This window comes from Triturus cristatus, chromosome 6, assembly GCF_964204655.1.
Source record: "Triturus cristatus chromosome 6, aTriCri1.1, whole genome shotgun sequence".
Lineage (NCBI taxonomy): Eukaryota > Metazoa > Chordata > Amphibia > Caudata > Salamandridae > Triturus > Triturus cristatus.
The window spans coordinates 357,860,702-357,886,884 of record NC_140589.1 but is presented as its reverse complement, the minus strand read 5'-3'; the positions used below and the strand labels follow the sequence as shown (position 1 = coordinate 357,886,884).

Sequence of the window (26,183 nt, the reverse complement as noted above, 5' to 3'; positions counted from 1 at the left end):
AAATGGGGGTCTCTAGTTGGCAGAGGTAGATACCTTTGTCCAAATAGGGACTCTTGCTTCTAGCCACAGTAAGGGGGATACACTTCTAAAATAACCCCTGCTCACCCCCTTGGTAGCTTGGCACAAGCAGACAGGCTTATCTCAGAGGCAGTGTGTAAAGAATTTGGGAACACATACAGTAATAAAGTGAATACACCACAAATGGACACCACATCAGTTTAGAAAGATATGTAATCTTTATCTAAACCAAAACAAAATCAAATAACAAAAATCCACAATATTGTAATAAAAATATGACTTTCAGATGGTAGAAATAGTTCAGTTCAAAGCAAATTGCAGATACGGCACTGTTCACACAAAGTATCTTTGGTGCATCACGCAAACAAAATGGGCTGCAGGGAAGGTGATGTGTTGGTTCCTTACACTCAGAAGGTGATGCGTCGGTTCCTTGCTCCGGGGGAGGTGATGCGTCGGTTCCTTCCTGCTGCGCAGGGGAGGTGATGCGTTGGTTCCTTAATGGAGAGGAGGTGATACGTCGGTTACTTACTGCGTGGGGAGGTGATGCGTTGGTTTCCTACTGCATCCCCCAAAGATGCAACAGACTTGGGGCCTCGATCCCATGCGACGATCCAGGACGATGCGTCGATTCTTGCAGCCACACAGCAAGGCTTGCGTCGGAATCAGTGTGGTGATTTTACACTCAATGCGGCGATTTCTTAAGGCGCTGTGATTGTTTCTTCGGCAATGCATTGGAAACAGGTACGGATGCGTCATGCTTCTCAATGTTGCGTTTATTTTACAGCTCCCAGCGGAAAACCGTCTCTAGAGGTCCAAAACAACAGCAGGCACCTCTTTGCAGGTCAGACCTCCCAGCAAGGCAGTTCAGGGGTGGTGAAGTCTTTGTGTCATGAGACTTCGGAACAGGAGGTAAGCTCAGTTTCAAGCCCTTGGAGATCTTCTTCAAGCAGGGGACACGGCAAACTGCAAAGTCCTTTTCTCCTTTCCTTGGCAGCAATTAGAAACTGCAGGCCAACCCCAGACTGCAAACAGTACAGGGGCAGTATTCCTCCTCAGCTTCTCCGGCTCTTCTCCTAGGCAAAGGTTCCTCTTGATTGCCAGAAATGATCTAACGTTCTGGGGTCTGGGCCACAATATTTATACTACAAAATCCTTTGTTCTCTGGTGGCAGAGAAGCCCTGTGCATGGTCAAAACCGGTTCTGTCCTCTCTGGTGCAGCTTCCTGGCTGGAAGTAGAGACAGCATTGTCCTTGGCAGACCAGGCCCATTCAGGTGAAAGAAAATTTCATTGCCCTGCTCTAAATGCAGCCAAGGTCTATTCAGCCCAGCCCTGACTCCTCAGGCTCTCTGGAGCCACTGCTCTTCCTCAGCCTCTGTCATCCAAAAGCCAGACATACAATACACACCCCTAGCAGAGGCACACTGGATGGCTAATCAAGAAAATATCCACTTTCTAAAAATGGTATTTTCAAACACAGAATGTAAAAATCACCCTCACTAAAAGATGCATTTTAACATTCTGAGTTCAGGCAAACTAAACTTTATTTTCCTACCTTGTTCCCAGGGGTAGTTATGTTTACAACATGTTATAAACAAATCCCTCATTCTATCCTATGGAAACAGGTAGCCTTGCAATAGTGAACAACAAAATTGGCAGTAATTCATTATCAGGACATGCCACACACACCAGGCCATGTCCTACCTTTTACATACACTGCACCCTGCGCAGAGGGGTACCTTGGGCCTACCTTAGGGGTAACTAACATGTATGAAAAGGGATGGTTAGGGCCTGGCAAGTGGGTACACTTGCCAAGTCGACATGGCAGTACTAGACTGCAATGCAATGGCAATGGCAGGTTAGAGTTACATTTACAGGCTGATTATGTGGGTGGCAGGCCAGAGTTACATTTACAGGCTGCTTATGTGGGAGGCATAATCAGTGCAGCAAGCCTACTAGTAGTATTTGATTTACAGGCCGTGGGCACACACAGTGCACTGTACTAGGGACTGACAAAGCAGCCAATCATGGAAACACCAATCCATAACAACAATTTACAAAGGGAGCACTTGCACTTTGGCACTAAACAGCAGTGGCAAAGTGCCCAAAGCAGCTAGACCAGCAAAACAGAGTCCAACGCACAGCAAAAACACATGAGGAAAAAGCAAAAAATGCAGGGGAGACCCACACCAATGGTGCCAGGTCTAACAGTGATCAAATTGTGATGAGAGGTGCAAATTGCAATATACAAGAAAAACTGTGGTCTAAGGGGGATTCTTCTCTCCAAGAGGTTATTGACATTGTGAAAAGTGCTGAATTGACCAGAGATGTGCTAAAGCTGTCTTGTCAGAGGAAAAAACAAATCTGGTGTTGATGAGCATGCTACGAATGCTAGAGTCAGGAACACAAGAAACATTTCTCATAAACCCCCAATTGAGGTTAGTTCTACTAAGAAAGATTTTACTTCCAAAACCAAATTGGGTGGGGACAGAAAACGTTTTAGGTGTGGGAGCAAGTTTCACTTAGCGAATGACAAGGAATGCCCTGCACTCAAACAAAAGTGTTCTAAATGTGGAATTATTGGCCATTTTTTCAAAATGTGTCAAAGCTATTTGAAGAGCAACATCAATTTGAAATTTGCGGAATCTATAAATCTTGATGAATCTTATTCCTCTGATGATGAAAATACAAATCTTTGTGTCTTACATGTTGATGATCACATTCTCAATGGGCAGGGTAAAAGTAGGAAATCCATGTGCGATTTAACCATTGGTGGTGTTGAAGTCTCCATTGTGGCAGACTCTGGTTCACCATATACCATAATTAACAAGAAAGTATAGTTGGAAAAATGTGTACCTGTTATTGAAACACATTTAGTGATCCCTGACATCTCTTCCAAAACATTCACTGGCGAACCTATTGATTTATTGCGCTTTAGGAAACTGTGTTTTCAATTCAAAGGCAGAGAAATGTTGGGAAAACTATATGTATTAGCTGTTGGCCCTTCTGTGCCTGGCTCGATGGATCAGCGTAAATTGGCCATAAGTTTGGATCCTAATAGTCCAGATCCTGTGCTGTACCTACAATCTGAAGAAGAGTATCAGACCATTATTGCTAAGAGGTATCCTAGAGTTTTTTCAAATAATATTGGAAAATTAAAAGGTTTCCAACACAGAATACAACTTTTTAAAAATGCTGTTCCGTGTATACACAAGTCCAGGAACATTCCCTTCTCCATTAAGGGTGAGGTGGAAGGAGAGCTGCACAAATGACAAAGGGCTGGTATAATTTAACCTGTTGAGTCTGCAGAATGGGTCGCACCCTTAGTTGTTGCTAAAAAGGCTAATGGGAAACTCCATATTTGTGTGGACCTCTGTGATCTTAATAAAAAATATTCTTATTGATCAGTTTCCCCTACCGAAAATTAGTGAGATGCTCTCATGTACCAGTGGCATCAAATGGTTCTCCACAATTGATCTTACAGCTGCATATCATCAGGTAGCACTCCACCCTGACAGCAGGTATCTCACCACCTTTGTGACACCTTTTGGATGTTTTAGATTCAAGATATTACCTTTTGGGTTGGCCTCTGCAGCAGCAATGTTCCAGAGATTAATGCAGATTATCTTCAAGGATTAACCTAATTTATTAAATTTCCAAGACAACATTACGGTCATGAGTATTAACATAGATGAACATGATGCCAGGCTGGCCAAAGTTTTGGAAATCCTTGAAGATAAGGCTCTCACAGCAGATTTGGGGGATGAGATTTCTGGAGCTGGCATTAAACCCAAGAAAGAGGTATTGTCAGCTATCAAAGAAGGTTCATCCCCCAAGAATATGGATGACGTTAGAGCCTTCTTAAGTCTCTCAGAGTTTTATGCCAAATTTGTGCAGGATTTCTCCTCCAAGGCTTTTATATTAAGACAGCTCATGAAACAGAAAAACAAATTTGAATGGACAGATGCTTGTGAGGAAGCATTTACTAAAATTAAGAATGAGATCTGTGAAGCACCGCCCTTACAAGGCTTTCATGTCTCTTTACATTGTATCGTGACTATGGATGCCAGTGGTAGAGGTCTTGGTGCAGTGTTGAGTCAAACTGATGTGAAAGGCAATGAAAGGACCATTACATTTGCCTCCCGGTCTATTACACCTACTGAAGAGAGGTGCTCCGTCATAGAATGGGAGGCTCTTGCATGTGTGTGGGGCTTGGAGCATTTCAGACAATACATATGGGGGTACATGATCTCTCTTAGAAGTGATCACAAAGCTCTTGTAAACGTTCTTACCACTAAAGGACTGCAAAGTGCCTCACCCCGCTTAGCACGCATGTCTGTCAGAATTATGGGTTTCAATTATGTGGTACAATATGTTCCAGGTGTAAAAAAATATTGTAGCAGACTTTTTGAGTTGTTTGCCTTTACCTGATGTGAGTGAATCTGTTACGGATTTGGAGTCATTTTGTGTGGCTAACATTCTGAAAGAAATTCCCTGCATTTCACTATCTGAATGGTTGTTGGCCCAGGATGCTGATGCAGTCTTGTGTGAGGTGAGTAAGTACGTCAAGGATGGTTGGCCTACAAAAAAAAAAAAAATCCCTACCCATATGCGTACTTTTTGGGAATTGAGATATGAATGGTCTTGTGAAGGTGGTCTAATTTTGAGAAGTTCAAAAGTAATACGCCCCCGTTTGCTTGCAGTCAAAAATTCTGGATATTTTCATGAGGGACATTTAGGCATTGACAAAACAAAAAGTAGAGTAAAAAACTCGTACTGGTGGCCAGGGTTGGACCTCGAAATTGAAAGAAAAGTAAGGGATTGTCCAGCTTGTGAAAATTCTGACAAGTTCCAACATACTTTTAGAACACCATTGCAAGCCCTTCCCAGAACCAGTATGCCTGGACAAGGTTAAGGATTGACATTTCTGGCCCCATTTGGAAGAGAGGAGAGCAAGTGTACCACATAGTTTTGGTTTACCACTTTTCCAAATGGCCAGAAGTAGAATTGTACAGAAAACTGATACCAAGACAATTATTAGTTTTTTGCAGAAGTTATTTTTGAGAGGTTTACCTAAATGCACAGCGAGCGACAATGATCCTCAATTTGTATCTGATGACTTCAAGAAATGTATGAAGGATAATGGTATCATTCACAAGGCTACCTCTATGTACCACCCAGCTGGTAATGGTGCTGTTGAGAGATTCAATCAAGTCATTAAAGGTATTTTCCAGCTAGCTAATCACAATGATCTATGTTGCAGGAAAGAATTGACACACAATCTGTTGGCTTTCCATATTACACCTTGAAACTTTATTGGTTTAAGCCCTTTCGTCTTAATGAGGGGTAGGTTAGAACCCCCATCACCAAGGATAATGTGGGGTGGTTATTAGCACCCAATAAAGCTGTTTGGTCCTCAGAGGAGGTTAAGGAGAAACTTCTACACTTACAATATTACAATTCCAAGTATGGATGGAAATCTGTCAGCATTCGTATAGGTGACAAAGTCAGGGTTAAAAAGAGTGGATTTGTTATAAAAGGACAGTCCTTTTTCACAGGCCATGGTGGTTGAGAAAATATTCAGCAATTCAGCTCTTTTGAGTGAAGGTAAGATTTGGCATTTTTTGTCTTTGTCGTTGTGTAAAGGGGAAGAAAAGGTGGTGTAACAGCACACTGGTTCTGCGTGCCACAGGCCTTCTGGCAACCTCAATATTGATTGGTTTTTGGCTGATGAGACTAAGGAGGATGGTAACCTTGAAGGTGCTGTTGGTGGATCTTCGAGTGGAATGGTGGTGCAGAATGGAAACGCTGTGCAGAGTGGTAACATGAATGATGGTGTCAGTGATGGTACTGAGGATGAAGTATTGAATGATCCAGTTGTGGGTAGGGAGAAAGATATGGAAAGCAGGGGTGATGAGACTGTTGAACAGGATTGTTCTTACACAATGACTCTCATAAGGAGAGAGGAACCAGGGAGGAATCCCACGTAAGCAGACGAGGAAGGGAGGTCAAAATACCCGCCAAATTGCAGGACTTTTGTGAGAATAAACTCCACCCATCCCTTGACCCACCTCCTCATAAGAAATTGTTGTATTAATCTACAGGTACCTATTTATCTTGTACTTGGATTGTTCTAGTTTTTATTCTCACTTACATACATCCCGCTCCCCCCTCCATTTTCTACCCTTTCCCTTTACAGCCACACATTGTTTTCCTGTTAAATTCCAGTGCATTGCTCCCCACATTTCCCATGGACAAAATTGTACTTTGTACTTAATTGTTTGCAAAAAAGGAGATGTGTTGAGTTTTGCTGTATGCCTTGCGCTATTCTTCCTGTAACGCAACGCTGTATGGGTGTCAGGGCGTTTACTTCAATAAAGACGTTCCTTCTTCAAAGCTAGCTGCTTCTTTTGAGTCTTTACAAATTGTCCCAGAAACGGAAGCATGATGTTCTACATACCATGGAGTGTTGCAATCGAACATTTATTACTTAAGCCAGTCCCTAAGTGTAATCGTGATTCCAACTTTGATGATGGCTCCAACCCCACATTCAAATTCTTAGCCCGCCGCCCCCAAAGTTCGTGCCTAGTTGCGCCACTGATATTTACATATTCATTTACAAATACATTGCATTTAAAAACACTAACATGCAGCCGTTCCTTGAAATTCCCATTACACCAACTTACCATTGTGTTTAACGCTTTCTTATGAATAATGTAAATTTCAGATCGATTTAGTTAATTTGCATGTTTCGTTTCTAGAAGTGCGCTTGCTGGTGTTAACGCCGGAACGTGCACCCAGATTTTCAATAGCAGAATCTGCTTTTGGGAATCACATACCCTGTTAACCGCGGTCATATTACACATTGGCTAACGTAGCCAATCACAGGGTCGCGAGGAATCTGCGTTTCTGGATCACAGACACTGAGACTGCGCCTTGTACTGTAGCTTGCAGTGCTGAATCTACTTGTTGGCAGTCTGCGCCTGTTATTATCGTCCATCTGGTAAGAAAGATCTCCTTGTTTTGTGTCCTCAATTACTCTTGTCTTTTAAAGGCGTAATTTGCGAAGCGAAACTGGAGGGTGCCTTTTAATCCCCCCCACTTTAACATTTGCAAATGCTGATTTTGAGAGCAAGCACAATACTGTTTCATCAGTTGTATGCATGCAGCCCGAGACTCGGTCACATAGCAACGTGTGTGATGAAACCAATAGTTTCGTAATACATTTTGGAACAAAGCGGCGTCCCGGATATTGTGGCTAAAATAGTATACTCGGAATTTAGTGTGACAGTTTAAATGTGGTAGGATTGCAATCCTGGGAACGCAAATATGTTCACAGGACTGCTCGTGCGAGCTTCTGAAATAATGATGGGACAAGGACAGGTCAATACGTTGTTGTCCATGTGTGTTTCAGCAGAAACAATGTGCTGCCTCCTGCTGGTTTCACGCTGGACCATTGTTGATATATATTAGCATATAAATATGGAACCGTCATGAATATTCACCATACCTGTCTGAATTCGGGGGCTATTCAGCTCAATACCTGCAAAATATGCACACGCACGCCCATCTGCTTTCACGTTCTCATTTAAAAACAAGCATTTGCAATGCCATTGGTCTCGCCTTTGGGACCCTTGGCATATTTAGCGATGAAGCACGTTATCGCACTTGCGTCTTGAAATATATATAACAACCATCTGTACCCCTAAGAAAGAAAGGACAAGTGAGTGCGTAAAATCAGTTATGAAAACATACTGATGCTGCCTTTTCAGCAACGTGCAGTAATAGATACCAATGCCACAGTTGTATTTCTTCTGCAATGGCAGACTTCTTTTTAAACCTTTGTAAAGCTGCTGTGAGAGAGAGACTTACCAGCAGATGTCATCTATTAAAAATGTCTACTTTAGCTTCATTGCTTTAAGTGAAGGCTGGACTGCAGCTATACTCTTGAAAATGAAATCTGACTGCACGAAGCTCTGCACATTGCAGTCTTACCTGTCACTGCATCAGATGTGGCTATATAAAAATAATGAATCTTAGCAAATCTGAGCATGTCCCTTAATTAGAAGTCCAACATTGTTTACTTGAGCTCAGCTGAAACGCTTCGCTGTGCACAGAAACTATCCATACTAGGCAGTCAAAAACTCAGGTTCTGACTCTGAATTTTTAACCATCTAATTAAACTGCAGCGCAGGATAGGATTTCAGAGTGCAGGAGAGAATCTTCAGAGAGCTGTTCGGGGAAAATAAAGATATGTCACCGGTGCATCCCAGCATCTCCGCCACATGCGCAATTTCTTTTGATCTGTAAAAGCCTTTCTGGGGTGTCGGCTATTTAAGGTCAGTTGCAGGGGCGCACCTGGCTCACTCTGTTCAACCAGAAAGAGAAAGTACAATTAAAGCTTCCTGCAAAATGAGAAAGATGGGAAAGCGAACGCAGCAGGACCAACCGTGACTGGAAAGCTCTATTTCCAAATAAAAAAAAAAAGGGGATGTTTGCTAAACCACTTTTTATGACTACATTCAGGGCTCGAAAAATCCGAAGAATTGTACTAGTCCTGCAGGTCTAGTCCCTTGGAAAATCCCCTCGACCTCACTGCAACCTACTTGACCTCCGTCTCTGAAAACGGAGCAAAAGTGACAAGATAACAAGATTTAAAGGCATCTTTATTGCTCATTCCCTTTGTGAGCAATAAAAATGCCTTTAAATCTTGTTCTCTTGTCACTTTTGCTCCGTTTTCAAAGACAGAGGACAAAAGTTAGTTTGTCTTCCTACTCGCCAGAAAGGGCGAGTAGGACCTAAAAATAGCTCGTCCTCATCAATTCTACCTTGCAATTGCGAGTGGATTTGTCGAGCCCTGATTACATTCTATTGGGCAGAATTACGCGATGCTTGGCAAAGCAGGTCTTTCAAATGCACAGTTCGCAGCCATGTTTATGTGCGGCTCTTTTCTGGGGAGCTGCTACAGCGTCCCACTCGGGGACCAGTGATGGGTTTCCTGATCCTGAAGATCGCTTGCGCACAAAATACTAGTAAAGGCTGCGGATTGGTTTCTTGGGAGTGAGATGAAGTAGCACCGGGGAGGGTGGGGGAGCGAGATAAAGCCAGGTGTTTTAGAAGTGGCTATACGAATGCTGCTAACAAGCTAGCTGGCAACATTCGCCTGCACATCGACATGAATGAGCAGGGTTGGGGAGGAGTTGAAACAAGCACGGACTGGTTGGTCGGAGGGTTTTAAAAGTAGAGTTGGGCAAGCCGCCCAGAAGAAAAGAAATGTGTTCAGCGGCCATGTTAAAAAAAAATAATTAAAAAATGAAAAGGGGTGTGCTGCGTTGCAAAAATAAAACGTAGAATGTTGGCTTGCATCACTCTTGCTGAGTAGCTTTGGCTAAGCAATCAAAGCAATAAAAATACGACTCACATTATGCAAACAATGTGTTGGAATTGCGTAGCTGTCGTGCCTGCAACACCAGCAACGACGAAAACATTAACAATGGAGTGCTCAGAAACTGCTAATAAAACATACAAAGTAAGGTCACATGTAACGAGAAGTCCTCATGGGAGGTTCCAATAGTAGAAAAAGAGGGACTACTAAAGGAATTAACCAAAGAAAAAGAAGCATTGCCAAAAGACAGTAAAAGGAGCCAATTAAAAACATGGGCGGAAGGTGGGCGGACCTTAAAGCTCATATTCTAAATACTATAGTCCAAACAATGGTTCAAGTACACCACTAGGAATAAGGACATTTTTTTAACGAAACAAATTTTGGGAAAGACTTCCCCAAATAAGAGAAGAAGAAAAGTGCTACCCAACTAATAAAACAACCATACCCATATACAGATCATTTTTCTTAGTTTTCAAAAAATTATTTTTAATATTATCAAAAAAAGCGTACCAAAGACACATATACAATAACGATGGCGCTCATACAGTTACACAAACAGTGTTACAAATGTGAAGAATGACAGGTGAAAACAGACAAGTTGTGGCTGAGGAAGAAATACAAAAGCAGGTATCAAAACAGAACTACACCCAAAATAATTTGTGTCCTCATTAGTTAGAGCCACACTTTTGGCATTGACGGCGTTTCGATCCATAGATAAGTGGAGGGTCATCATCAGGACAAAACGTCAAGTGTAGGAGCGTCCACTGTATTTCAGTAAAAACGTCTAAAAGGGAATAAATGTACAATGGTATCAGACAACAATTAATTTAAATTTGACCCAGCCAATCAGAATTGTGATCTCGATCAAAAGGAACCTTCTGATGAAGCCCAAAGAAAATGATGGGAAAGTATAAAAGACACCTGAAAGAAATGTGATGCTTAGTAACAGAGAGAAAAGAGTTATTTAATAAGAAATGGAAAGGAAAGAAAAGGCGAAACAGAAATTATTAAAGAGAATCGAAAATGATAAATGATAATCACCTCAGTCGTATTGAAGCACATATGAACATGAGATGTTTATTGAGCACGGGTGCATTCATAAATTCAATGCACAAGGAATAATCTGTTGAGATGTCAAATAGAAAGGAGAATTATCAAAGGCAATCATTAAATCGCCCGTATTAGATTTACTGTATGTAGGACATCATACTACAGAACCACATACCTGCCGGTATGTCAGAGAATTTCTCGAGAATTAATCAGAATCTATTATTGTAGAGGGTAAAGCCAAAATTGGCTGAAAAAATGCAGTCATTGAATGAAAAAAGAGAATAAGAATAAAAAATGTTATAGGTCAACAGATCATCAATGTATCATCCCCGAATGAATCAGTTTAAATACTATACCTGATAACCATTCATAGATAATCCAGCGGTCATGCTGGTTCCGGGGATCCCGGTCGGTGCGCTCAATTATGCTGCAAACACATAGAGCATCTCATTAGAGTGGAGTAGTGTAATATGTCACTCAGATTACAAAACATTGTTCTACAAAGAACTAAGATGAGGGCAGGAGCAACTGGATAAAATTAGTAAAGTAATTTCTTCAAAAAAAACCCTCGGATGTTATTTGGAAATGGAGACTACGGGCACTTATCAGGTATACCCCGCTTAAACAATTATGCCCTTATGAGATAGCCATTGTTGAGTTCTTAGGAGTGCATCATTTAGAGTTTTTATGTCATCTGTCCCCCACCTGTGTTGCCTCAGCCCCCCCACCTGTGTTGCCTCAGCCCCCCCACCTGTGTTGCCTCAGCGCCCCCACCTGTGTTGCCTCAGCGCCCCCACCTGTGTTGCCTCAGCGCCCCCACCTGTGTTGCCTCAGCGCCCCCACCTGTGTTGCCTCAGCGCCCCCACCTGTGTTGCCTCAGCGCCCCACCTGTGTTGCCTCAGCGCCCCCACCTGTGTTGCCTCAGCGCCCCCACCTGTGTTGCCTCAGCGCTCCCACCTGTGTTGCCTCAGCCCCCCACCTGTGTTGCCCCCCCCCCCACACACACCTGTGCTACCTCAACCCACTCCAAAGCCCTCCAATGTTGCCTCATCCACTAGTGGATGGCAGTTCATGGGAGTGGAAATAAATACTCTGGTATCCAAAAAATTAGGGCAGAGAGGGGGTGGAGTCACAAGGGGCCAGTCTGGCTGTCTACTTATACTTTTGTTTTTAAACTCTTCCACTAAGAAACTGACTACTAATACAAATGTGTGACAGTACATCTGTTCTGGCTTACCTAATTGTTCACAGACGTGCATTTTAAAATATCTTACAGAGTTAAATTTACCTGCTGCCTAGATCTTTGTGTGGCCATCAATGTTCAGGGATAATAACATTAAGATAATTCTGGTGGTTAATGCACTTGTAGGACATTTTAGTGCTTTGTCTAGTCAAAGTTTTAATTCATCCTTATGTAGCTAGAGGATTATTGTGCCTGCTGCAAAGTAGAATAGGTAACATGGAGATCACAGATTTCTTTTTTATGTTGATAGCTTAGTAAGTTACTGTTTTGATCACAGACACTTGTAGTTCATACGTTAAAATCCTTCTAATAGAGCACATTTTGCTGTGAACCTGGAAGGCTTGGGTTTAGAACCTTATTGGCTATTTCAATCTTTATTTATTTTAAAGTTGTTTCTAGGGTTCCTTTGGGTAATTATACAATCTTATTTGTACAGACAACCCCAACCACTGCGTTCCATTTAAATATTGACTTTGTGTTTCTCCAGCCATAGCACTCTTAACATGTAAGACCTGCCAGTATGAGTGATATAAATCTGGCATTCTTAAAGTGCGTGCATATCTCTTGTATACAGAGGTTGAACACAGTGAAAAACCTTTCTCCAAACCATGGGATTTCTTAACCACTTGTGAAGTGATAGCTAGCTGAGTGCCCCCGTTTCCCTCCATTGCATTGGCAGCTAGATGTTAGGCTCGATGTAATTCCCATCCAGGATGAAACGCCAACAAAAGAAGGGGAGACTGTCCTTTAAGTGAGGCTGACGTGTCGAAAATGCTGATGTGTCGAAAATAAGAAACCAGAAGCCACCCTCACTCTCTGCAGGTTGCTTCTATGAGCGGAAGCCAAACACCGTGCAGGTACTGCTGAATGTATCCCGGTGTTGGCAAATTACACCAAAACAAATTCTGCACATGTTACTGGTGCTGGTGGAGGTGACTGGATTTCGTGTTGGAAATCAGAAACTAGAAATCACCCTCTGACCCTGCAGGTTGGTTCTATGAACGGGAAGCAAACAATGTGTGGGTACGCCTGAATGTGTCCTGTGTCAACAATGTGCACTGGGACGAATTCTGCATATTTTATAGGGGCAGGACCGGATATCCGATCTGGCTAAATAATAACAGCGGTATCCCATATGTAACTGGATTTCCCTCATTTCCTGCACTGTGTGGTGGCAAAAACGTGTAATCCTACCAAAACAGCATTGGCAAAATCAGTAGGACCTTACTTTTAGGTGAATGGCTTCTATCAGGCGCGCAACACCAATTGGACTCGAAGGGCTTCAGCCCCCCCATCGTGTGTGGCAGCCCGGGATGAGACAGCTTCCCGGCGCGCACACAGCCGCACCCGAGCACTTCACAGGTCTTTAAAAGACCATTTGCATGTTAATGAGGCCTTGCTGTGAAGAAACTGAAATCTTCATTCTCAGGGTAATATAACAAAGAACTTGGCAAAGAAGCTGAAATATGAAAATACATCTTTATTAAACTCAAATGAGTGAGACTACGTCACACAGAAGCCTTAGCAACTGAATGAGGCAGTCTCCTGAGTACAGTACACTGGGGTCTTATATATGTGAGGGTTACAAACTCAGCATAAAAGAAAGGGGCAGTCCTGGCTCATGCAAGCATGCAAAATGCCAATATGGATATACAAAAATTGCCAAATATTAGCCAATAGGAAAACATTCAAAACCAGGCATCATGTAACCAGAACGTCCCCCTTGAGTCGTGTTTTTGCCCAATCCCATAAGTCAATCAATGACCGCACCCATAGGTCAATCAGCAATGGCAGAACATGTTTGTGTGCTTCAAAGGAAAGGTTGTGGAATAGGAAAACACAGGGAGAGAATAGCGAAGGCCAAAAGATAAGATACGGCACGAGAAGAATACTAAAGGCTAACAGATAGTTGATATAGAGATTAAGTAGTCCAGACAAGGATTAATTTAGGCCGGCTGGTGTCTGAGATGGGTTTCAAGACAAGGACGGAGGGGGTTTTTGACACGTTGCAGTCCAAGGGGCAGAGACACTTCGTGAATCAAGCAGCCTGAGTAAAGGCAATACAAAAATGGCGGTGCATGTAAGATGGAGTCAAAATTAAAGAACCTCAGCTGTTGTTTCACTCCTTCTAAGAGCCCCTGCAGTTCCACTCTGACTATGGCTTAAAAGATTCAGCCCCCCCCCGAAATTTTTTCTTAGCCCCCCCCGAAATTTGGCTCTAGTTGCGCCTCTGCCTTCTATGGTATAATGGCTGTACATTGTGAGTTGTGTGTGTCAATAATCAAATAGCAAACATACAGGTTCTCATAAAAGCTCAGACAATATATATAGAGCAAAATACATATATAGATAACACCTATAAAAGCATACATGCTGGGAGAAAACACGTCCAAACATGCAGACACGTGGATGATTTAACATAAGTAACTCAGATCTGAGAGTCTGACAAGAGGCATTGGCCCTGACAGCAAAGGTACCTACTTGCTTACAGGTTTAAACCTCCAACACAAATATATAGACCTTTCAGGTGTCAAATCCCAGATAACGGAGTTGCTCCCATGGACCCTCAAACTAACATGTTTACGCCCCACATAGCAGAGTCAAACTTTAGGCAGCACAAGATGCACATGTCTATCTCAGTGTGAGTGGATATGTAAGCATGTTAGTGACTGTGTGTTGTTGGAGTGGATGAGTTATATTGTGGGGTGCGAGAGTAGCATTACAAATGAGAGGGGTGTGTGTGTATAAGAGTGATGGCGAATGAATGTTTTGAGCATTTGGTTTTGTTACTTTCGGGTGATGTGATTATGTGGGTGAGTGGAGTGGAGTTACTGAGTTGGGAGAACCTGAATGAAGAAAAGTAAAATCAACCAGCAGCTCCTGAATATGGGTTGACCACAACAAGTGGTTGAGGAGGACAATTCTCTTAACTCCTTTTTTTTTTTTTTTTTTTTTTTTGTATTTTTTTTTTTTTGTTTTTTTTTTTAAGATTGAGCATAGGCATGCGCTGTCTGCAAGACCTGTTGTAAGAACAAACCGACTTTTGTCCTGCCTGCTGCTTACGATAGGTTAAGTCCACTGTCACTCTTGTATTGCTGGCACCATGCTGCCTCCTTAGTGGTTGACGCAGCTGACACGTGCCTTCCGTTGAAGGCTGAGGAGCACCAGACAAGTACAGTTTCCTTATGCGTTAAGGCTTTATGTGTTGTTTAGGAGTACTCTTTTTCCTCTGCTGTCCTTTCATGCTCTAGAAGCTGATGTTGTGTCTTGTGCTGCCCTCCCCCCCACCACCACCTCCCGCTGCTGCTTAAGTCTCCCAGTATACCCATCGCTGCCTCATCTTGCTCCCCGACCCTTTCTTCTCACTCTCACCCTCCACCAAGCAGGACGCATGCAATTATTTATTGTATTTAAAGTGCCCAGCAGCGCTACATGTTTACAGAATCATTAGCTTTAACTGGAGAGCTCTGTATTAATATGTCCAAGTTCACAGGCATGGTGACTGCAATCTAATTTATTTATTTAATAAGGCAAGGGGTTGGAGATGCGCCATGCATGCTATATGAATGGAACTTACATTCAGACTTTTTATTTGCCTAAAATGTCAGGTGATTTATCCAAAAATGGATGCCTACTTTTAAAGACGCTATGTTGGAGAACATGTCACGCAAACTGGACTTTTTTTTCGAATCGCAAAACATGCAAAGAGACAGGGACAGATTCAAAATTGACGGGCAATGTTGTCACAACGATCATGGAACCAGTGAAAGTTATGAGAAAAGAAAACTAATTATGCACTGCTATAATTAAGACGTTCACTACAAATTTCTTTATTGTAGCAGTGCATAATTACAGCTTTCTTTTCTCATAACTTTCACTGGTTCCATGATCGTGACAACATTGCAGGCTGCATGGGGCGCAGATCTGGTTACACATTGCTTCTCTTTGGTGAAAAAGTGGGGGCTGGGTGAGGAGGGTGGAGGGGTGACTGCTGCCACTTATGGGTGAAGCTCTCCTTATGATGGTGTACAGTCTGCTGCAAATTCGATGTCTGCATTTATTAACCCTTAAATTAATGTAGGTGTCCCTGGAACACATGCAAGACCACAAAGTTAAATTGATTTGATATTTCAGACCCTTTAAGCTGCAGCTAATATTCCCTATTAAAAAGGCTTCCAGTAATGCCATGATGGAGGCAGAGCCAAAATTCACAAAGGGTTCCATCGCTTATACTGTGCTGCTTAAAGATTTACTTAAGGAGAAATGCCAAAGTATTTTTTTCTGGTAACTGGCTACTTCGGTAATAACAAGACTAGGGAGGGGAAAGGAATCTAGATAAACACTGGAAGGTGTAACATCTGCCCCTCCTAATGTTCACAGGCTTGCGGGCATCTGCACTTAAACCATCGCTTGGTGAGACGTTTCTCCCCTGCCCATGCACTCCATCAATATATTTATGTCTGTTTTACAAACAGTACTCCCAATGATCAAGTACAAATCGTCAGAATGCAGCGGACACACCTACTTGATGCCTGACATTATCAGGAAACTGGCAGAGAATGCACATGAACCCACAGCTGAACACATCGGGTCTCTTAGCAGTCTAAAGGCGCTGTGCAGTGGATGTACAGCGCACTAACAATGTATATTTTTAACAGTCAAACAAGTTACGAGAATCTCAGCCAAAGTCTGCTTAAAGGTAAGGTCATAACAAACTATGGTTCCTTTAGTTGGTAAGACACAGCTCTTAATTTCTGAAGGTAGCTTGCAGGGCAAAGGAAGAGGAAACTTGGGATTCACACACTCGGGCTTCGGGCACACCATTTTGTCCGTTATTAATTTTAAATACGGGGTGTTGATATGGACGGAGCAGGTATTTCCATCGAACTCCCAAAGATTGAGACGACCAGTGTAACCACTCCATGCACCAGAAAAGAAACAGCGAGTTGTCATTAAAGAATATATTACATTTTAAAACATTTTGACTGTCGTATCCCTGCGGAAAAGAAAGTTCTGTCGTTCCGGTCTTGGGTATCATTGCTCTTTTCGCTTCCACTGCATTGTATGTAGGTCTTTTAGATCCTAATCAACTTGTTTTTAAAACTGAACATTTCCAAAACACACCACACTCTTGGCAGTGTTTTGTTTGTTCCTAAATAATATGTTAACATCATCCTACTGTTGCATTCTCCTTTGTTTAGTGCCCACTGTGTCTTGGAAAGCAAGTTCACAAAAGGCCAAAACGCACCATTGTGTTAATTTAAAATGTGGTTATTCTGACAAATGCACACACAATTTTAAACACGCCTGTCTGAGTTACAGCTGTACAATGTATGTGTGTTTTGGAACTTTGTAAGATTCATTCTTGCATAAGCATTCCTCTGCACATATTAGGAGTAGAATTTTATAGCAGGTCCCCTCCCTCGTAACCTATTTACCATTTTCTGGTCCTCCAGCGCCGCAAGGTCATACAACTGGCAACAGTGCAATGCAAATATGATCACTTCACTGTAAACAAAAAATAAAAAAAACATTGTCTTTTACAGTGCCAATAGGTCTAACACAGAGGTCTTCAAGTGTTTTGATGCCTAGACCCCCTTGTCAATTGAATTTAGGCGTAAGGGCCCCTTTTTGATAAAACTTTCTAGAACCTTGTACTCCTCATCATTGATGACTATCTACAATCATAAACGCCCCAAATTCCCACAGCAAATAATTTTTACAGTGGGGAAATAATATTTAACAGTGTTTAGCAAACCGAAGGTCAGTGAACGTGGGGGTGTAGTGATGCAGCGCGGAATGCAAAATCCCTCCCTTCGTCACAGATCATAGATCACACACAATCACTACATTCGCTGGTGGGGCCCATAACACCAACATTCATCCTTCCAATAACCTATTTCCAAGGAGGCGATTGTTCCACTCGCTGTAATGGAAGGAAATACTCATATATCCCTACATATAAAGGCCTAAACTTCACCTTTTAGTACTCCTCCCATGAATAGGCCATGGATCAGCTAGCTGCAAGTTGGAGTGATAACAAAATCTATAACATTATTTACATAAATACATTTTTCTCATAATAACGACCCAACACAGTTCTATTGGAAATCGAGTCTTTGACTTAATCAAGCAGTAAACCATCATATTTACCTATTCTGAATAAAGTCGTCCTCTAAGTCAAATCTTGGTCATCAGTTCATACTGTCACAGTCTTAGGAAACAGCTGTCCTGCAGTGTCACCGTCCTCTCCGTCAGCGTAACATCAGGAAATCGAAAATCTTCTGAAGGGTCTCGCTTTACAACCTCTCTACTCTACCATTTTTATAGTAAAATTACATTCCAAAGAGTAACGAATGATATTTTGAACGTTTCTAATTGGTCCGTTTAAAATGGTTCAACAGCTTTCCCATACGGATAATGTGTCTTTAGATATAGTTCTTATTTTCTCCTCGAAATAGTATCTTTTCATTTTTTCTTTCAGAGCAGCTGGCTAGTAGCCCGGTGTGTCCTTGGGTGGCACAGTTGAGTTAGGGTCGTCCAAAGGCCACTGCAGCTGATGGTGACGCATGCGCACTTCACCCAGAAACCTTGATAATGGAGTTGTGTTCGTCAAATAGGGATGTCGGCCATTTTGTGGCCAGCAAATGGTCAACATAAGCAAAGAAACACAAAAATGTAATTAATACATGGAAATGACTAATAAAATGTTATCCCCTTACTAATACCCATATGTGTGTGTATTTATCTAGCGGAAGCAACACTTAATGCAGGTTATATTCACATTAATAATGCACAAATCACGAGTACATCACGAAAGCAACATATAATCATGCAATTGCTAATTGTCTATTATTAATATGCATACGAAATTAGTTTACGTTATTAATTAGGCCATGCAAATGCAATTCCCACGTGTATTTCTCATATTAATAATGTTGGTAAATTCACACAGCAAACAATTAGTACAATTACTATTAATTAATTATTCTTATTAATCTAAACATGCAAAATGAAGAGGGTATACAATTTTTAAAGAAAACCCCACTCCAGCAGTAGTCAAAGGTGTAGTTAAATACAAAGGGCCTCATTTATGAGGAATTGGCGTAGGGCAGCGCTGCAAGTCTTCTTCCTGTGCTGCCCTATGCCAATGTGAAAGGGATGGAATGCACTGTATTTATGAAATACAGTGCATTCCTGTCCTTTTCCCTTGCGTTGGCGCACAAATTGCTGCATAGCACCAACATAGGCATGATTGTTTTTGTATAGGAAGGGGCACCTTCCTTCACAAAAACAATCCCAAGAGGTGTTTTCTTCTTACTATTTGAGCTGCATAATGCGGCACACATGGAAAGAATGAGGAGAAATGAAAGAATTTCTTCCTGTTACGCCTCCGCTGGGGAGGCGTCTGTTTTTGGAGCTGCCCCAGGTTTACTTCATTTTCTAAATATGGGGCATCATCAAAATAACATAGGTGTTGCGTGGGAAGCCCACGCAAAGCCCATGGAACACCACCTTGATGCAGAGTAAGGTAATGCAATGACGTGCGCTGCTATGTCTCACTCGATATCTGTGAGGCCATGTAAAGCTATGCAGGGTGTGGTTGAGATGCTTCCTCTGGTGATGCAACACTCTCATAAATAAGCCCCAAAATATTCTATACGTTTTTTAGGTCTTTCACCATCAATAATGGGCAGCGTAATGTAAAATAAATGTAAAAAGTTGGGACTTAGTGGGAAATGCACTGAAGGACATTATCAAACCTTTATTAGTTAATGCACTGCAGAGCTCTATGTGTAACCAGAGACCCACAGAATCAAATCTTGATTGGTGCAGTGGAGAATAGTGACGTGTATTTTTACTGCTATGAGGTCACAGCCGCTGTGAATATGTAAGTCATTATTTTATGCTTGCATTACATACAGTGTAAAATAGAGTGCTGCAAATAGTTTTACAATAAAGTAGTGCTTCCAAAATGTAGATTTTAGTAATACCAGAGCATAAGTAATGCAATGTTTTTTTCATAACTATCCCATCAGCACCTCTTTTGGAGTACTAAGGGCTGTTTAAATGCAGTTAAAATTAAAAGCAAGCTCTTCACAGCCCTGTTGTTAACTCTTTGCACTGCTACTCAAAAAAACAAATCTTTGTCATTACAAAGTATGGAGTGATTTGAACAATTAAGGTCAGAACCGGCTCCCAAACACTCTTTACACTTGCAGATTAACTGGTAGGCACATTTGCATTTCATTCAGGCAAGTAGGTACTCTGGCATGCAGGCTTTTCCAGCACTAGAGACTCCGTTGATAAAACTCCAGCTGATTAACGATCTAAATTAGCTGTCCCAGGACAGCTGTCTCTTTTCCAAAACGGAAGCAAATGTTTTTGATTGCAGTCACAATGGAAGCTGGGTAATGTGCGACCCCCCCCCCCCCCCTTCTCAGGACTCCAGGCCCCCCCCTGGGGGTCGCGCCCCACAGATTGAAGACCTCTGGTCTAACATCACAAATGCAAGACCAATTGAATTGCAAATGCTTGTCTTTCTAAGTAGATCAGCTCTGAGGGATAGACAGATAAAGCTGCCCTTAGCCCAGACCGGAAAATGGGAATTTAATAGGAGCAGCAAATGAGAGGCCGGTGAAAAGAAGGCAATCTAAGAATATACCCCAAAACAAGTAAGTGAGGTAGCAGAAGTGCTCTTTCAGGAAACCTACCCCACTTATCAAACCCCATACTGTCATAATTAACAGCTGGCTTCCAATAGTTTCTTGATTCCAGTCAAGTAGAGATAAGTTATAAGCAAAAACAACCAAGTGAAGCAATGCTGGCTCCCTAAAGTATGGGAATTGTGTTCAGAAGCAATCTACATATACATTGCTATACAGTGACTAGAAGGAGTGCACATATTAAATATGCAATTAAGTCAACATATAGAAATCACCATCTTCAGTGCACATGCATCAAATCTGAGCCAGTCGCTGACCTCAGCTGATGCTGCCACCAATCTAAGGTAGATGAAGGCTGTAAGAACATTATGGAACCTTGAACAGTATTTCTCAAAATGTCAGAAGTCGAAGAATATGAAAGAGTATATTTTCGTAAAGTATCATACTCGTTGGTGTGGCGGCTGAAGACATTGTGCGTGGAGATATATATCGCTACCCCCCTACTTATGATTGTAGACGTAACAGGAGAGGTAATCTCACATAATGAAAGGTGCATATTGTTGTACCTGTTGGGGAAAATTATAGTGCAAATTATCATTTATATTTAAATGGTTCAGAGAATACATTCCATGTTATTATATATGCCTCTCAGTTAATTTCCTCAAAAACAATTTTAGATCCATACAAAAAAGAAAACACACAAGCCAACATGTCTTTCCCAGCATTGTTATGGCTTTTTCGTGGCTTCATCCAAGCTAAGGTGTTCAGCTGTGCGGGACTCTGTCATTTTAATATATTTTGCTGCAATGTTCTTCCTTTAATTTGATGCGCAATATTACAGTTGTCATCTCGTAGAGTATTCAGTATAGAGGCCTGTGGCAGGTGTTGTGGTGTATTAACAACTGCACACAGTAGTATGTCCCCATGCCAGGACAGACTACATGTGGTATGTCATTTCTATGCTGTGCGCTACTTCCAACATGTGCTAAATGTACTGGACTGCTTACATATATTGCAGTCAGCGATATATAAGGCGTCTACAATGACAAGGTACACTTGCCTGTGCCTGACGATTACCCTAGTGCAGCATCTAATGGCAAATCTTTATTTTGCGAATTATAGCAAGTATGCTTAGGGGTACAGCCGTACTGATCCAAAGATGCCTACCCTTCCAGTTTTCTAGGGTTCGTAATGATGATGAGGGTCCCTACACGATGGTAGTGGGTCACACTGGTTGACAGCCCAGAATTCTTTCGCTACCTCCACGCGCAGCTAATGCAGTTAGACGTGGACTACATTTGCATGGGTGGGGACTTTAACCTCCTGCTAGAACCCACGTGTGACATTATGCCCGACTCCCCAGACACTAAACCTCGAGCACGTCGAGCGTTGCTGGAACTGTGTGACTCGCTTGGTCTTATTGATGTGTGGCGACACTGCTGGCTTGGGGAATCAGCACATACCCACTACTCCGCGCAGTACGATACCTGGACACAATTCGATTTCTGACTTGTGACCCCTAATTTGGCAGTCTGGTATCGGGCATCCCATCATCTACCTTGCATGTTTTCTAATCACTCCCCTGTACTGTTAACGGTTAGGATCCCCAGACCTGAGGGTTGTGAGAGACAGTGGAGGTTCCCTGGTCAGGCGATGATGTATGAGGTGTTCATTTCAGAACTTCGAGACGCTATTGTGGAATATTTTGAGTTAAATAAAGGGTTGGTGCAATCATGGGCCACTCTTTAGGAGGCTTTTAAAGCTTATCTGCGGGGGGGTCTGTATCTCTAAGCATGCTGGGGTGTTGAGAGACTTGAGACGCACATTTGTTCGCATTGAACAACAACTGGAGTTGCTGGACATGTAGCAAGCTGGATTGTCCATTCTGGCAAAGCACGTCCACCGTTTGACACTTGTGACAGAATTTAGGGAAGCTTCTGAGCATGAGACACATTTTTTAAGTAAATAAGCTATTGCCTGGCCCTATGGAGAGGGAGAAATACCTGGCCGTACTTTAGCGCGGCTTCTGAGACCCTTGGCGGGACAATCATACATTGCCTGTCTCCGCTCCTGAAGTGGACAGACTCTGACAGGCATCCGGGACATACGGGATGAATCTTTTGATCATTATTCAAATCTGTACTCGACGCGCGTAAAACATAGCTCCGAAGATCGCAGTGAATACCTAGCAGAAATTGTACTGGTGTGGCTTGATAAAGTTATGCAACAATTTCTAGCTGAGCCATTCTCCACTGAAGGAATCATCAGTGCTATTGATGCCATGAACGGTTCGACTGCCCCTGGCCTGGATGGATTCACTGGCAATTTTTATAAAACCTACAAGAACCTTTGAGTGCCATACCTTCTTGAGGTCTATAACGAAGCTCTTGATTGCAAGGAGCTGCCTCCCACGCTACGTGAGGTGGTACTAATCCTTCTCCCTGAGGCCGGGAAGGACCCGTTATGCTGTTCATACTGGCCATTGTCCCTTTTAAATCTTGATTATAAAATTCTTTCAAAGATGATTGCGTTGAGACTAGCCCTGCTACTAGATCGAATTGTCTCCCCTAGTCAGTCGGGCTTTGCCCCTCACAGGTATTTGTGGTTATACACAGAATCTCACCGGAGGTCCCGGCGGCTGCCGTTTTACTTGACACCGAAAAAGCTTGTGACTCCTTGGAGTGGTCCTTTTTAGGTCTCGCCTGAGCCAGCGCGTATGCGTTGCGAGACATTTAGTTGGGGCTTTTCAATTTCAAACACACACTTGTGCGTGTGTTTTTTGAAAATCTCCCCCTATTGGCCTTTGCATGGGTTTTTCCTAGAAAGACAGCACGCAATTGGCTCTAGGCGGGTGCTTGTCCCACCTTGCCTGGAATTGTAGCCGCCCACGGCCTAGGGCTTGCGGTTACGCGCAGCCTGCCACACAGCACCATCTGTTTGCAATTAGCTGCATTCCAGTATCTTGTTACTAATTAACCTGACCGTGCTTGTTTCAGTTCCATCCCAAGTAGTTTCTGTTCCATGATAATGACGTTGTCGTTTCCGGGAGTGTAACATCCCCAACGGTTCGTAATATTTAAACCCTTTGGGAGCCAGTGCTCTCACCCGAACTGGAAGCCGCACTGTCTGTTTGTCCCTCTTGGCATTTTATCAACATTCCTAGTGTGCTAAATGTTTTTTAAGTTGTTCAATCTGAGGGTCGCCACCACAGCATCACTCGGCGCCACCACAGCATCACTCGGCGCCACCACAGCATCACTCGGCGCCACCACAGCATCACTCGGCGTCACCACAGCATCACTCGGCGCCACCACAGCATCACTCGGCGCCACCACAGCATCACTCGGCGCCACCACAGCATCACTCGGCGCCACCACAGCATCACTCGGCGCCACCACAGCATCACTCGGCGCCACCACAGCATCACTCATCATGGCCACTGCATCTCAGTGCCACATAATTACACACCACATAATTACATTCTACTCAATGCAACATAAATTCACTCCACATAATACCACTCAGTACCACATACTTACACGCCACATAATTACTCTACTCAATGCAACACAAATATACTCCACATAATACCACTGTGCCACATAATTACACTCTCCTCAATGCAACATAAATACACTCCACAAAATACCACTCAGTGCAACAGTTACACACCACATAATTACACTCTACTCAATGCAACATGAATACACTCCACATACCACTCAGTACCACATAATTAGGCACCACATAATTACACTCTACTCAATGCAACATGAATACACTCCACATACCACTCAGTACCACATAATTAGGCACCACATAATTACACTCTACTCAATGTAACATAAATACACTCCACATAATACCACTCAGTGCCACATAATTATACTCTACTAAATGCAACATACACTCCACATCATACCACTCACTGCCATATAATTACAATCTACTCAATGCAATATAAATACACTCCATATAATACCACTTAGTACCACATAATTACACACCACGTAATTACACTCAACTCAATCCAACATAAATACACTCCACATAATACCACTCAGTACCACATAATCACATGTCACAATTACTATATTCAATGCAGCATAAATACACTCCACATATTACCACTCAGTGCCACATAATTACCCACACCTAAGCATCACCTAAACATCACCTAAGCATCACGTCAGTCTGCCCTCGGAATCTGGCATCTGTTGATTCTCCCCTAGTGTCCGTCCAGGGCTCGTGTTCTAATTGAATTACCGTTTTTCAACCTCCACCCTCTCGTTATTCATGTCCCGCTCCCCAGTAACAAATAAAGTTATAACAAACAAGCATGAGAAGTACAAAAAAACTAGAAGACATTTTTTATGTATAAATATTTTTTTTATCAGGTTCAGTTGTATATAATGTCGTCTTGGTTTGTATAAAAGTAACAAAAATGGTTAACACTTTTTATTATAACTTTTCAGCATGATGCACAGCAGCCACAATGCTCTACAACATAGCCAAAAGTTCTGGCTAAACACATAAGGTCCCATAGGTGAGACTATTGGCTATGCCAATGCTTGTTCTTGGCAGTTATGAGGAATATGGGAATGCCTAAGGGGCACTACTTCATACTTCACCCACCGCTAGGCTCAGACTGAATGGCACCATATCCCCTCAGTTTGCCCTTACCCGCGGCACAATGCAGGGCTGCCCGCTTTCCCCACTGCTTTTCATCATTGCGCCGGATCCATTGGTCCGGCAGTTGCAGGAGTGGCATCTGCATAGGGAACTTCAGTTCAATACGGGCCCTCTCCTAATCTCACTTTATGCCAATGACATTATTCTTTATGTTCGCCATCCTCAGGAGAATTTGGAGCGGCTAATCGGAGATCATCCGATTTGGTGGATTCTCTGGTCTGGGTATAAACTAGGGTAAGTTAGAAATTTTTCCCCTGACACCCAGTGCCGTGAAGTGGCATTGTGAGTTCCCCCAGTCGTGGTGTGATGAGACGGCTGGATATTTGGGAATCCAGATCCATAAGGACACTGAACAGATTATTTTGCTTAACTATGGCCCGATAGTACAGATGCTAGAGTAGCAGGTGGAATGTTGGTTAAGGCTCCCTCTCTCGCTGGCTGGTCAAGTTGCGATCATAAAAATGGTGGTCCTTCCCAAATTTTTACTCACAATTAGGCAAACTTTGCTTTCTTATTCCTATGCCGTTATCTGTCCCACATCTGACCTTGTTTCCGGCTTTTTGCTAGTAAATCGACATGCCTCTGGCAGAAAAGTGTATTAACAGTTCTTAAGAACAGGCAGGCCCCTCTTCAGAAAACGTAGGGCTCCGAAGGTTGTATTTTAGGCTTACTGTCTTCATATTGTTTCAGTGAAACACTCATTTCCTGCAATATCATTAACATGTTTTGCATGTGAGCTACTTTGAAAAGCTGTGATCTTTCTCCCACGCTTGGAATCAACTCTTGCTCTATCTGCTTCCATTGCACATCTTTTATGTAAAAAGACGTTAGATTATTATTCAGATCTTTTTAATTTTCCGAGACCTTGAAAGGGAAGATGCAGAGTTTGTTTTAGAGGACTATATTCAGATCCTTTTCAGGTTGAGCGTCATCGCGCATGCGCTGTCTGCAAGACCTCGTGGAGTCTGTATATGGCGTGTAATCCCGCCTGCTGCTTACCAAAGGCTGACTCCCGCGTCAGTCTTCTTTGCTGACTTCTTTTTGGTTGGTGCTCCCGATACATCACTTCCGTTGTATCGCAAGGAGCACCGACCAACTACAACTTTGTTGCTCTGTAAGTCATAATTTGTT

General features: G+C 42.6%; 1 protein-coding gene across 2 annotated transcripts in view; it reads left to right on the top strand.

Moving 5' to 3' along the window:
• The first annotated feature begins 6,895 nt into the window (after positions 1-6,895).
• Positions 6,896-26,183, top strand: part of RNF144A (ring finger protein 144A) — a 109,082-nt gene continuing 89,794 nt past the window's right edge. For both annotated transcript variants that reach the window (XM_085610747.1, XM_085610749.1), the window contains exon 1: positions 6,896-7,019. The gene's annotated coding sequence lies outside the window, so the exon portion shown is untranslated. The remainder of the gene's footprint in view (positions 7,020-26,183) is intronic.